General features: G+C 38.3%; 1 long non-coding RNA gene across 1 annotated transcript; it reads right to left on the bottom strand.

Annotated features, from left to right (window-relative positions):
• Positions 1 to 7,074: 7,074 nt before the first annotated feature.
• LOC109199713 (uncharacterized) lies at positions 7,075 to 14,805 on the bottom strand. Its single transcript, XR_002060027.2, has 4 exons — positions 14,667 to 14,805; positions 13,789 to 13,820; positions 12,830 to 12,856; positions 7,075 to 8,198 (listed from the first exon to the last, which is right to left on the bottom strand). It is a non-coding gene; the product is annotated as an uncharacterized LOC109199713 (long non-coding RNA).
• Between the last annotated feature and the right edge of the window lie 258 nt (positions 14,806 to 15,063).

Raw genomic sequence — 15,063 nt, forward strand, 5'->3', positions numbered from 1 at the left:
CAACAAAGGAGCCTTGGAGGGTGAGACTCTGTGAGACACAAACATCTGCTAAACACATTTCATGATGACTCTTGATGTCACTGATGTGAGATGGCAAACCCTCCGTATTGTGATGGATCAGTGTAAGAGTGTCAGGTCTGCTGGCTGTTTCTCTGACCTGAAGAAGAGGCATCATTTCCTCAACGCTGGCTTGTCTCATGGTTTGGAGCGCTGCAGTTACCTCAGGATTGGCGTAATCTTTTTCTCATCCAAGTCCTGTAAATAGAGTCCACTGAGAGACGTCACCTGCTGAGAGCAACATAAGCCATACCTGGTTCAAAAATGTTCTTCATTGAAACTACAGCTGTCTGTGTTGTAAGACCTGGTTTGTGGATTGTGCAGGCAATGCTAGCTTTACAGGAAACTGTCTGCGTACCGCTCCTTTAAACTTCAGACTCTCCTCTGCTCTTCAATAAACCAGATCATCAGATGCTGCATTAGCACTGCGGTGTTTCTTACAGACTGCCGGTTGTCCATTCTGAGCCCCAGTTTAATTATGTGTCCATCATTTTCAGATCTCACCACCTTTATCAGTATACCAAAGCACCATTGACCAAACCGTTTAGTGTGTCCAAGTTTCTGGTCAGCATCACTCGAGCTCCTTCAGCAACATTCAGGGTGTCGGGTAAATCATTTCGCCCCCTGTAAATGGTTTGTCTCTTCGTGCCATTCTGCCTGTACATTTATCCTTCTGGAAATCGTCTGCATTGATGATTATAATGTTTGAATGAAGCTTCTTGAGCGTATCTGTGTTGTGGGATTCAACATTCTTGTTGGTGGCATAATGTGTAAGACCTCAGGACATTCTTCTGGTGCAGTCACAGCCTGTGACAACAAATCTCTGTCGCACTGAGAAAGCTCATCTGTCTTTTCTTGACTCTAATCCTGTTCAATCTCTGCAAAGGCCACATCATCTTTCTGACGCATGATCTCGGTTAGAGTGATCATCTGAAAATGTTCCTGCCATAGGTCAATCTGTTCTGGATCATAAACGCAGAGAGGTTTAGACTGTCGCACTGGTGGCAGCTGGTAAAAATCTCCAACAGCTAAAACTGACATTCCACCAAAAGGTCTCTGAGTGCCTTTGATTTGTTTCAGTCTTGCATCCACATAGCAAAAAGGGTTTTGAAACCATTGAAATCTCATCAATAACAATAATTTCAGCATTTATAAGCTCAGATCTGACTTCATCCAGTTGGTTACCAAGTCCTTGAATGGGTGGTTCAGACTCCTGGGTAGTTTCAGTAGGGAATGTAACGTAGAGCCATTGATAGAAAAGCTGCTGTCCGTAAATGAAGTCAGTAAAACAGTTGGATTTGATATGTCAGCTTCTTCTGCATTAGCAGGCAGTCTGCTCAGGATCTTTGATGCTTCAGAGTGAATACATTTAATCAGATGTGACTTTCCAGTTCCTGCACCACCGTTGATATAGAAGAAAAATGGATCTGGGTTCAAACCACAAACTCGCTGAATACACCAGTCTCTTATAGCATAGAACACGCAGGCCTGCTTCTGGTTCAGATTCTGATACATTACACGTACCACAGCTGGATCGACTGCAGGTTGTTCTCTGATGGCTCTGATCTCTGTTACAGCATCAGACTGACGACTGTAGTCGGGAACATTCTCCTGTTCGTTCTCATCATCAGAATGTCTCTCAGGAAGATTCTCATCACATTGCAGCCTCACAACTTCAGATTCAGGAGCAAGATTACACCATTCATCGATCACAACATCCCTATTTTGTTCAAACTCTTCCAGTGCACTCTCAATATCCTCAGAGTTCTTCTCATACTTGTCTTTATTTCTCTTCACAACCCTTTTCACAGACTCACTGTGGTCTGAACATGAAAGTCGTACAAAACCCGAGTTGTAGAAGGACTGATAGGTTTGGAACCCTTGTGGTTTCAGTTCCTGCTCTGATCTGTGTGGAAGGTAAAGTCTCAACAGTCGTCCATAATATTGCTCAGGATCTTTTTCCTGTGAACAGTGGTAATATCTGATTATAGCTGGTTTATCATTCTTTCGCCTTAGTACAAATCCAAGCTGGTTTAGAAGAGGAAGCACATCTTTTCCTTCATTTGGACCACTCACCAACCTGCACAGGGCAGCAAAATCAGCCAGGGACATTTCCTCATATTCTGGTGTCTCAGGTCTGCATTTGTATTTATCACTCAACTTGTCATCCAAATATTACAACTGTCGTGTGTTGTGGTTTCCAGGTAGCTCATGGGGCGACTCATTTTTACTGGGTTATCATCTGTTGGTACAAATACAACACTGCGGGAACATTTTTTCATTTTTAGGCCACAGACTCGAGTCACACACTCCTGTGCGCTGATTTCTCTCTTTTTTGAGTAAGCCTGCATCACAGCTCTCATTTCATCACATTCATTGACTGTGTTCTTATCAGAGTTGTCAATAACTGTCTTCAGGTATTCAGAGAGGCCAGATTCTTTCTTCGTTATATATTTACAGAGGTATTCTATACATGAATAGGCATTCAATATTAACGAGACATCTAAATTAGAGTTCCAGGCTTCAAGCAGGTGTGGGTTGTAATTGTTGATCCAACAGTCCTTTGGGTCACGTTTCAGAATCAGCGCCGTTTTCTTGTTTATGTCTTGGAGGCATTGCTCATACTCATTCATTGTCAAGTTGCATCGTGACAGAATCTGCTCTATGGTGAGGGAAGCAGCTTCAGGTTCCTTCAGCAGGTTCATCAAAGGTCTGAGTTTGGCTTTTGCAGTTTGAGTGTCTGAATCCTCATCCTGTCTCACAATCATTGTTCTTGTGGACGGTGGTTTTGGAAACCCAAATCTACAACCAGAGTTCACACTCTTAAAGCATGTTTTTGTGTGGTTTTTGCTGTGCTTTTGTAGTTCAGCGACTTTTTTGTGCAGTTCAGGCTGTTTTTCTGGATCAGGAAGTTGAGCTGAGATGTATCTGTCCACAAAGTCACAGACAGTTTGGTCATCATCCACATCTACTTCTACCTTTTCTCGAATCCACAGCAACATGTGTATATGCGGACTACCTCTGTGCTGGAACTCAACTCTGTAAAAGTAATCAATGATTTCACCAAGGGGCTGTGCAGGAGAAAAAAGCAAATCTCTGAACAAAGCCTCAACACGTTTATCAAACATTCGCATCGTGGTTACTGGATTTGATCTTAGAATTTCACACTTTTCTGACCAGTCCAGGGCTTCAAAATCAACCTCTTCACCTTGCTGTCTCTTTATTGCTTGAATCACTTTGGGCCATCTCATCTCAGCAGCAGAGAAAGTGACAAAGAACTGAGGTGTTCCTATTTGGCGAACCATACTGAATAGATCTTTGGTGGTTTTCTGCCAGTAAGCTGGAGTTCCTCTGAGTGGCTGCATAAATCTGATTGCATCTTTATTTCTTACCAGCTTCTCTACTTCTGTCTTACTTTGTAACATTCCTGATGTTATTTTGCGTCCATCTTTGGTCATAGTTTTACCTTTCCTTAGCTGTATTGTCATGCTGGAATTAGCCAGGTGTATCTCAGTGACAAACTGTGAGAAAAACAGGTAATTTGTGTCTTTAGCAAATCTTGCATCAATGTTGAAAAGCCTTGACTTGAAGTAAGCACTTGGTGTGAGTTTAAGACGTCTCTTTTCATCCAGTGTATTTGCCCGGTAGGAAACTGCACAGGAAATGCCATGGCTTCCAAATGAGGAGTTCTGAAGAAGCTAACAGGATTGTTTCTTTCTGCAGGAGCCACACAATATGTGTTATCAGTGAAAGAGAGAATCTCTTCTGAAATGTCTACAGGCTGCAGACAACTTTCTAGAGCAAAACCTCCATTGTTCAAATCACTTTCTGGTTCCTCTGGATTATGTTCCTCTGGTTGTTCATCACAGGATGCCATATCAATATCTTGTTCACTTTCAGACTCGGTTTCACACAAAAGGGCATCTTTTTCATAGTTGTCAATTTCCATTAGATCTGCTTCATCATAATCATCACTTCCCATGCTGGCTTCATCACTGCTGTCATGATCAGGTAACGTTGGATCACAAAGCAATGCATCGTCTCTGATAATAATATCTGTGTACTGTGGATGAATCTGTTTCAGTTTACGCAGAGCTTGAATGAGTTTAGACCAGGTGACAGTCTGGAACAGCTGATGGCCTTTGTAGCACAGTCGTCTTTTCAGCTTGATCCTCATTATCTGTGATTGGCTTCTGAGCCGAGGTAAAGAGTCAACTGTTTGTTGGACCTCAGATGGTACACACACCACATTACCACGTATGAGTCTTTGTCTACCTTTTGGAAGTGGAATAATCTTTGCAAATGGGATGCATTTGGCAATCAGATGTCTCTCCAGAATGTTGAGATCACACAGTTCAGCTGGAATATCCTGCAGATCTAAACCATTGACAGCAGCAAGCCTTGGCATGCGTCCACTTTTGAGGGAACTGTGACACGTGTGACAGATATACTCCTTTTTTCTCTCAACAGGAAAACTGCACTGATCATTACATGCTTCATCACATACATGAAAAAATTTACCAGTTAGACACTGCTGAGCTACAGTTTGGTGTTTTGAGTAATTTTCTCTTTTGCAGATTTTTACCTGATTAGGAAAAGAAGCTTTTAGACAAACAGTACAAACATAAGATGGTGCTGACTTAATGTTTGATCTGAAACAAGATATGGCCTCATTCATTAAAGTGTTATCTGGATGAGACTGTAAACTTTCAGCTGGTCGTTGCATCTGACGATATTTTCGTTTTATGTTCATTGCACATCTGATATTATGCATCTGTCTAAAAGAAAAACTGTTCCAATATTTTACTCTCATTCGTTTTCTCATATTGTTCTTGTGATGCTGCTGAAATATTCTCTCTTCGCCATAATGTCTAGTGATGTAGGATTGTTTTTTCTGTCTAAATTCTTCACTTTCTTTATATAGGTTATATACATATGACCTCATGTAAGCTTTATGTTTCTCTCTGAATTCAGCACAAGTTCTGTATATTCTTCTTATACGCTCTTTCTGCTTCTCTCTCAATAGAGGAGATTCTCTATATATTCTTCTCATTCGTTCCTTCTGCTTATCTCTGAATACTGGAGATTTTCTATATGCTCTTCTTATACGTTCTTTCTGCTTTTCTCTGAACATTGGCTTGTCTTTGTACATCCTTATGACACGTTCTTTTTTTCTCTCTCTAATTTTAGCACTTTCTCTATATATTATTCTCATTCGTTCCTTCTGTTTTTCCTTGAATCCATCTCTATAGGTCCTTCTCATTTGCTCTTTTCGTTTTTCCTTATAATCATCTCTTTCTCTATACAGCTTTCTCATTTGCTCCTTCTTTTTTTCCTTAAAATCATTCCTTTCTCTATAAATCTTTCTCAAATGTTCTCTCTGTTTCTCTCTATACGTATCATTTAGTTTATATAGGTTTTTTTGTACACTCTCTTTTTCTGTCTGTGATCGGGATCATTAGACTTTCTACTGGAATTTATTTTCCTTGCCTTAAAGATTTCATCAAAAGTGTACATCTGCCTTTCTTTCTTTTTCTGATTTTCCTTTCTTTGTGGTACTTTTTGTTGTGCCAATAATCTTCTCCTCAGTTTTCTTCTTTCCTGTTTATTACATTTTAGAAGTTTATGTAAGAGTTCCTCTGTTGTCTTGGTTGAACAGGAGGCACTGAATTGAATTGAATTATTCTGAGGTACAGAATCTGATGTCACCTGAGTTTCACTCTCAGAAGATGCAGAGGTTTGATGTAGCAGAGATGCAGCAGCTGCCTCATTTAAATCCGTGCAGAATGATGTAAATTCAGTGGTTAAAGTTTCCGTCACAGCTTTCCTTGTCTGCTCAGTGGATGTTTGGGAGTTTAATTCCTGAACAGGTTCATATAAAGCTGTTGTTAGAACATTTGTAGCAGTTTGCCTGTATTCGGTGGTTTGATTAGCATATCTTTGGTCAGCAATGTTTTCACTCTGAAACTCGACAGGCTGTAGCTCATAAGTGCAGGATGGTGCGGTGCTAAGCATTCTGTACAAGCATTTGATCCTGTCAATCATGTCGTTAAGACGTGCAAATTTTAACATAACTGCAGTTCCACCACTTACAGCTAGCGCCAATGGCATTCCTGTAGACTTACGTGGGTGAGGGTCAAAGTATGCGTATTCACCTGAAGTCAGCCTGCAAACTGCGATGACCGTTCCTCCCATGACTAGCAAAGCATAGCGAACATCTGAAGCCAAACACTGTAGTCCCTGTTCAAGGCTCGGAAGATGATCTGTACCATCAAATGTGCCGTAACGACCACACTGAGACATATCCACTTGATACTTGTGTCTGCGGCTGGTGACCACTGTGGGAAGCTCATCGCAGGCTAGAAACACGCTGTTTACGAACCTCTTTCTGGCATCTGAATGCATGGCATGGCCTTTGTCCAACACACGGTTAAGATCTGCTCTCGTAATGAATTCATCCTCGTGTAAGAATGACAGGAAAACCAAACTGTTAGCCATGCATTGCTGATTCCGGTACTTTCCATACTTAACAGAAGCCTGGCTTCGGGATGCACAGATGCTACTCACTCGTGGACGACTTTCATTGTTTGTAACCTGTACATGAGACGGTCCTGGAGCTTCTCCATCATGCTGCGTTTGCACAGTTACCTGGGGTTCAGTCTGGATTACCTGCTGTACTTTAGCATTTGGCACACATGCTGAGCGAACACCTCTCTTTACCACATCTGCATAAGACACTGCGGCTGTCTGAGCACTGCTCTGCACTTCTGGACTGGGAATACTTGTAACAGACACCTTTACCTGCTCACCGCTCTGAGAAACATTTACCTGTTCTTTCTGCTTTTGCCATCTAAGCTTCTGGGACTGCGACCTTTGACCTTTTCTCGGCATTTTATTGAAGTACAAACTGAAGCTTATATACAAAGATATAAACAGAGCTCAACCTGGAAACAGTGAAGAATTACTCAAGTTAGTATTAAATCTGAAAAATGTAAATATAATATAAAATGTTCCAATGTTTTTATAAATATGTAAATAGATGTAAAAGGTTGACTTTAATCCAAACTCAATATAAAAGATATTCAGTTCTTTGAAAACACTTTGCTCAGTTTTATTGTAGCTTTTTCCAAAACACAATATTTTTACTTCTGATACTTTAACCACACTTGTTAATGACTAGATCTTAGCTTCTGTAAAGGGATGTATAGAATAAATCACAATAATCAACAGGCTATAATAAAACTCTTAGTTTTTAAGTAGACTTTGTGTAAATCTTTCAGATATCTAAAATGTAAAGCAAATATAAACAGCTGTGGTGATGTGGTGATCAGATGACAGGCAATGAGGATTCTTCAGCTGGATGTTCTGCAGCAGTCAGGAAACAGGAAGTCTGGGTCCTCAGGGCAGCTTCTCGATGACAATTGTGTCTGAACACTTACACTGAGTAACAGAAATGGGTTTGTCCCTAAATAAGAATAGTATAACCCTACTATAGTCAAATGTTACTGACAATGAAACGGACTAGCAAAATGTATCTGAAGTTATGCAATTTAATATTTTTGTGAATACAACAGTCTGAATGTGTCGTATAAAATAACAAGTTTATCTTATTACAAAAAACCTTAAAGAAGGTGTAAATTTTATATAATGTATCAAAGTAATTGCACCTCTAAGCCAAACTATCAGTGTTTATTCCAAAGTATTCCAAGTAAAAATTAAAATTACAAGTCTACAGCTGTGTAAATAGTTTCTACTGTACTGTAATTCTACTATTGTAATTTCAACTTTCTACTTGTAATTTCCAGCAAAAAGACTGGATGTGAGAGAGTTTAACGAAAGGAAAGAAGGAGCAGTGAGAGCAGAGATCTCTCAGAATTCTGTAACAGATAGATGAAGTACTGGTAACTTCAATTTCCCAAAAATTGGGGCCATGTCAAAACTTGATTATTCCAGTCAAAACTTGATTCCAGTCAAAATTTGATTCCAGTTAAAAACGTGATTTTTGATAACTTAGATAGAGCTTGTGGGATAGAGTGAAGCAAGATAGAACGTCTTGTGAAAATAGATAGAGTGGGTAGAGTGATAGGACAGACTGAATGGCTTGTTAATGATAGAGGGAGAGAGCTTCTGCAGCAGGTCACCTGTAAGACACAAAGAGACAGGAATTAGGCATATTTCCAATAAGCGTGGCTTTACCATATTCTTCAGACTATAAGGCCAACTTAAAATCCTGTCATTTTCTCAAAAATCAACAGTGTGCGTTATGAATTGATTCTGGTTGTGCTTACTCTAACTGGATTTATGTGGTACATGGCACTCTCAATTCTGTCAAATATTTAGTAAGACTTTGGTAAGCTGCACCGCTTGATGTATTTTCGGACCATTATGGCTACAATTAATCAGGAGTCTTGTGGAGTAATTCGTACTGTGCTTCAACATAATATTATGGTGTGTGCATAAGGACCTGGCACGTGTTAAGAGAAATGCTTACGAAGCAGGTTTCAAACTGATAAGCTCATGAAGAATTTGATGGATTTGTGGAAGAGGAATAAACTGAAAAAGTGAATGTGTCGTTCTGTATTTTATGTGTTACAACTGAACAATGTTGCAGATTATTGTGAATGAGTTGAATACAGCTTGACTTATCTGGCTGTTTTGATTGGCTTAATGTACCTTATGTTTAAAAAAACAGACCCGTTCATTGCCCTTATGCCTTATAATCTGAAAAATACAGTGCATATTGGACTGAACGACAATGTTAAACAAATGGTGGTGGAACTGATATAATGACATTTTTGCATTCTGTTAACACAATAAAAACAAACAGTGTATTGACTGAAACCAAGATGTGCTGCAACAGTTCCTGTAAATATTATATGGTCCAAACAAACCTACACACTGACATTAGAGCAGTCAGTTTCAGGCTTCCTGTTCTACATTAACTTTACATCCACTCAACTCAAATTTACTGATTAACTGGCCAAAAAGAACATATATCCTTTCTCACATTTGCCTAAAAACATCTTGATGATCACCTGATCACCAAGAGCTGTGCTGACTCACTGCACTAAACTGAGTCTCCTACAGTGAGAGATGAATTTCAGAAAAACACCAGCATTTAAGTCAAACATGATGCTGTTAATGTGATGGTCCAGAGTTCCTTTACTACTTCAGGACCTGCATCATGCCGTCAGGTCCTGAGCTTCAGATTAATCATACTTGGAATTCCCAGCAGGAAACTCATGAGTTGTTCCAAAACACACAAGGAACTCTGAACGAAACAAAACTCTTGGTGCAGACTAATCAGATTCTGGACTTCAATGAAATTGAGAACTTTACATGACTTGAAAACCGTATATTAGACCTTAATGAAACAAAATCTGAAAGTAGAGTTGTCCAAAACCCCCCCAGTGATGCAAATCAGTCATTAATAGTTACTGTAAATGCTTGATGGTACTTATTGCTATTAGGGCTATTAGACTGGGTATTAGACAGCAACATGTTTTTACATTATACCAGGTTGTTCTGGTTTGATTTTCTGTGCTTCATAAACAGAATGAATCACTGTCAAACTGCTTTTTGTATTTATCCAGGTTATCCTTGTTAGATGATTTAAAACATTTAAATGTGACAAAAAAACATAAACAAAATAAATCTGCAAGGAAGAAAGACTTTTCCCAGCACTGGACCTCAGACAAACCTTTACTTACCAGACTTGAGACGATCAGATCAGCAGTCTAAAGAAAGGAAACAATACATCAGGTCACTGTTCAATGATTCAGACAGTTGAGCCTCTTCACACACAATCCAATTTACTGTGACATAAAATAACTAGTAAAATCCTCAATTTCTTCAAGCTTTTATGAACATTAGTTGCAGAGTCTCACATGGCTATAACGTGTAATAAAAGCATTCATACTACAGAAGTGCAAAGAATAGGCTCTAATATTTGTTGGCACAAATGCAGGATATACCAAATATTTCCAACACAGAAGCTTTGTGGCTCAAACATTTTCTATCAGAAGTCAGTTGTAATAAAATGTGAAGAACCACTACTTTAATGTCATTTCAGGTTAAAACATTGAATCCAAAGTAAGTGTTTAAATCAGAAGCAACAGAAAACCTCATCATTTCTTACTTTTTATTATCGGTTAAGGGTAAAAGTATCCTTTGTAGTCACTCAGGCAAAATACTTCTAGTGTTTTGACTTCATGCTAATTCATAAGTGGAAGATGAGAGACACTAAAAATCGATAGCTGTGTTGCTCTTAACTGTTTAAGTTACCACCTATACTGACTCACCCAAAGCACTTTCATAGTTGTGTTCGCTACATAATCCACATAAGGATTATGTAGCATAAGGAGAAATTGAACAAGTGTATGCAAACATCTCTGACATTTAGCTATATTTGGACTTGATAAGCCATCAAAAATTAAAATCAGACATAAATGGGCTATTAAAGTTTAGGGACAGTCAGAGGTCCTGTGTGGGGCCTTTGCTGCTACAGGTTATAAATCCTGACTGTGTTTTGGCCATGTAAATTACTAAACATTACCATCACTGTCTACTTACCAGAAAAGGCAAAACCAAAGATCTGTTCACTCTGTAGCAAAAGACAAAGAACAAAAATACAGAATGAGACAACTCAAATCAGCATCAGAGTCAATACTGCATCACTCTCTCTAGTCAAATATATTCAGGAAAATTCTTTGATTACCACAGCTGGAATACAAGCAACAGCTCCTCTCTGTTTTCTTTTTTTCTCTACACCCTAATAAAGATCACCCTCTTCATGAAGGTAATATGTGGTTTGATCCATTTGCAATAAACCACACAAGTTTCTTAGTCATGTAATGCTCTACAATTTAGGTTCGATTCCATACCAGAGTAGATATCATAACCAATGATTTGCTACACCTAGAAATGCACGCTTTATCAAATGGTGACATCACAATTTAAAAGCAGACAACAATGAGAAATGATAGCTTCTATGTAATGTTTGTAGCCTTTAACATTTGAGGTGGCCTGCACTGAAATCCTATTAACACAATAAATTTAAAAAAAAACACAGTCTGAAAAGTTAAATTAAAATTCAGTAGGAAAAGAACTTAGAAGTACACAGAAATTTACTCAGTATGACTTTTGGTAAAAATGAAAAATTTGGTGCCACATGGTTCTTACACAGCAGTTTATATATATTTCAGTCACATTTGGGGCATGTTTGATACACAGCAATAAGCACTGAATTAAATCTATGACAAACTTATGATAGCTGATATTAGGGCCTAATTATAAAAATGTAGTATAATGATAATTTCTTTGTAGATAATTTAATGATAAAAAACAGAAATGAGTCCTGAATGTGAGCTGTTGCATGTAAGGACTTTGCTGGAGATTCCCATATTTATTTTAAAAAACAGCAACAACAACAACTAACAAACAAACAAAAATGACTTTCACATACAGTTCATCTTTTGCAAATGTGGGCAGGATTATTTTCAAAAACACAGCCTTGATTTTATCTGGCCTCTAACAAATTTTTTAATGTTATGTTTTCATCCCATTTGTATTTTCCAAGTCATCATCACAAATGACAAAAAGCAGTTTTCAGACCGGGATTTAATTTCTGAAGAGAAAGAAGCTTTTGAAATCCTCAATGCCCTACATCAGGGGTCTCAAACTCCAGTCATCGATGGCTGGTGTCCCATAAATTTAACACGTGTCCCTGTTGCAGCACACCTGAATAACATTAATAGGTCATTAGAAAGACTATAAACTTAACCGCATGCTGAGGTGGCAATTCAGCCATTTGCTTAATGTTACAGCAACTCACGAGTGAATGAACATGATGAAATAAAAGTATTTTAGAAGTACATTTTTCCAAACATATTTCTCAAATTTAATTGAGTAGGTAGGGTTAGGGGATGTCACCTCAGCATGCAGTCAAATTCTATACTCTTGCTAATGACCTACAAATTTTATTCAGGTGTGTTGTAACATGGACACATGGAAAAGCTTCAGAACACAGGCCCTTGAGAACTGCAGTTTGAGACCCCTGCCCTATGTGAAAAAATAATTTTCCCTAAACAGCTACTCATGAGCCGCTCAAGATATGTTTACAAACAGACTTCTAAGGATTTGGAGACCCCACTAAACACAGCCCATCCCAGAGGTTGTAGACAAAAAGGCAAAAACATTGACATGTGTGATGGTCCAAAGTTCCTTTACTACTTCAGGACCTGCATCATGCCGTCAGGTCCTGAGCTTCAGATTAATCATACTTGGAATTCCCAGCAGGAAACTCATGAGTTGTTCCAAAACACACAAGGAACTCTGAACGAAACAAAACTCTTGGTGCAGACTAATCAGATTCTGGACTTCAATGAAATTGAGAACTTTACATGACTTGAAAACCGTATATTAGACCTTAATGAAACAAAATCTGAAAGTAGAGTTGTCCAAAATCCCCCCAGTGATGCAAATCAGTCATTAATAGTTACTGTAAATGCTTGATGGTACTTATTGCTATTAGGGCTATTAGACTGGGTATTAGACAGCAACATGTTTTTACATTAGACCAGGTTGTTCTGGTTTGATTTTCTGTGCTTCATAAACAGAATCATCACCGTCAAACTGCTTTTTTGTATTTATCCAGGTTATCCTTGTTAGATGATTTAAAACATTTAAATGTGACAAAAAAACATAAACAAAATAAATCTGCAAGGAAGAAAGACTTTTCCCAGCACTGGACCTCAGACAAACCTTTACTTACCAGACTTGAGACGATCAGATCAGCAGTCTAAAGAAAGGAAACAATACATCAGGTCACTGTTCAATGATTCAGACAGTTGAGCCTCTTCACACACAATCCAATTTACTGTGACATAAAATAACTAGTAAAATCCTCAATTTCTTCAAGCTTTTATGAACATTAGTTGCAGAGTCTCACATGGCTATAACGTGTAATAAAAGCATTCATACTACAGAAGTGCAAAGAATAGGCTCTAATATTTGTTGGCACAAATGCAAGATACACCAAATATTTCCAACACAGAAGCTTTGTGGCTCAAACATCAGATCACTGTTTAATGACTTAGACCGTTGTGCCTTGTGTCACACGCAATCTGATTTACTGTGACATTAAATAACTAGTACAATCATTAATTTCCCTTAAGAACTTACTGCACTATAAAGAGGACTAATATTAGCTGCAGAGTATCACATGGCTATAACGTGTAATATAAGCATTCATACTACAGAAGTGCAAAGAATAGGCTCCAATATTTGTTGGCACAAATGCAGGATATACCTGTTGGAAGGAATATTTATGTATTTTGCAATATTTCCCTTTTTGCCAACATTTCTATGTAATTTTCAAACACACTGTATTCACTAAATAATTAATAAACTAATTTTAACTTATAGCATAAATAGAGAACACACTGACTTTAATATAGCAAACACTGTGCACTCACAGCTCTAGTTCTCTTAGTTTTTTTCTCATTGCTTAAGTGCTTAAAATCAGCCATAAATGGCTATTAAATTTCAGGGACATTTTCGGGGACAGTCAGAGGTCCCATGTGCGGGCTTTGCTGCTTCAGATTACAAATCCTGACCATTTGCTTTTGCCCGTCAGTAAATGGATGTCACAAAAAGCAAAACTACTGTATGTAAATTGTCAGACATGCTATACAATGACAGTGTCATATTGCTTCATCACTGTATACTTACCAGCAAAGGCAAAACCAAAGATCTGTTTCAATCTGTGTAACAAAAGATAAAGAACACAAATACAGAATGAGACAACTCAAATCAGCGTCAGTCAATACTGCATTACTTTCGGTAGTCAAAAAGATTCAGTTAACTTCTGTGTTTACTACAGCTGGAATACAAACAACAACTGTCCTATGTTTTCTTTTTTCTACACCTTATTAAAGATAACCATGTTCATTAAAGGTAATATGTGGTTTCATCCATTTGCAATAAGCCACACAAGTTTCTTAGTCATGTTAAACTCTAATAGTCTAAGGAGCTTGGAAAGAAAGTGTCTGGACTTCTTCACTGAAGAAGCTTCCCAGATGTGAAGAGGTGAAACGTCTTCTTGAAGTACAATGACCTGAATGACTGAGAACCTTCACAGTCATAATGCTCTAATACTTTGCTGCTATTAGATAACGTAGTCAATATCATAAGCAATTATTTGCTACACCTATCACTGCACACTTTATCTAATGGTGACATCACAATTTCAAAGCAAGCAACAATCATAAATGAAAGCTTGAATGATATATCTGTTTTTTATCTGGTTTTAACATTTGAGCTGGCCTACATTCAAATTCTGCTGCCTAAAAATATTATCAATTGCATACACCATCATTAAGTATAATACATGCTGTTGTTTTAAAACAAATATCTACATACTGTATTAATAATATTAATGGCCCACTGCTGCATTTTATTTATTTGAAGTTAGCCCCTTTTGTTTTTAATTTCATTCATGTTCCATAAAGAGAGAAGTCTCACAGACCTCCAGATTTTGGTTATATTTAAAAGTAGGCCTGCACAAAACAGTTCTTAAGAATTAAAAAGTCAACTCTTATTGTTCTTACATTAACTATGTGTTTTATCCTCAGTCTCCCTTCCCTTAATTAACCTGCAACACAGACACACGCGCATACAAGCACGTGACTCTTTTTCTCCTGCTGATCAGCCAGAGGCTCCTATTAAGTCGCCACACCTGGTGCTTCAGCAGTTATTGGCTGTGTCCCAATTCAGGGTATGCACGCTTGAAGTACGCACACTACGCGTACTACGTACGGTGCGTACTACAAGTACGGGAAGTGCGGAAGTGAGAGGCTTGTGAAATGGGACGGTCTAGCCTTCGTCGCGCTGTTCAGGTTGCCTAGCAACCATGATACTAACCACGAGAAATGTTTCATACAGCTTTGTGTGACAGAAATGAAGGAGAAAGAATGTTTTGTTGTTCATTCATTTTTGTCATGACAT

Source organism: Oreochromis niloticus, unplaced genomic scaffold (assembly GCF_001858045.2).
Source record: "Oreochromis niloticus isolate F11D_XX unplaced genomic scaffold, O_niloticus_UMD_NMBU tig00001767_pilon, whole genome shotgun sequence".
NCBI classification, from domain to species: Eukaryota; Metazoa; Chordata; class Actinopteri; order Cichliformes; family Cichlidae; genus Oreochromis; species Oreochromis niloticus.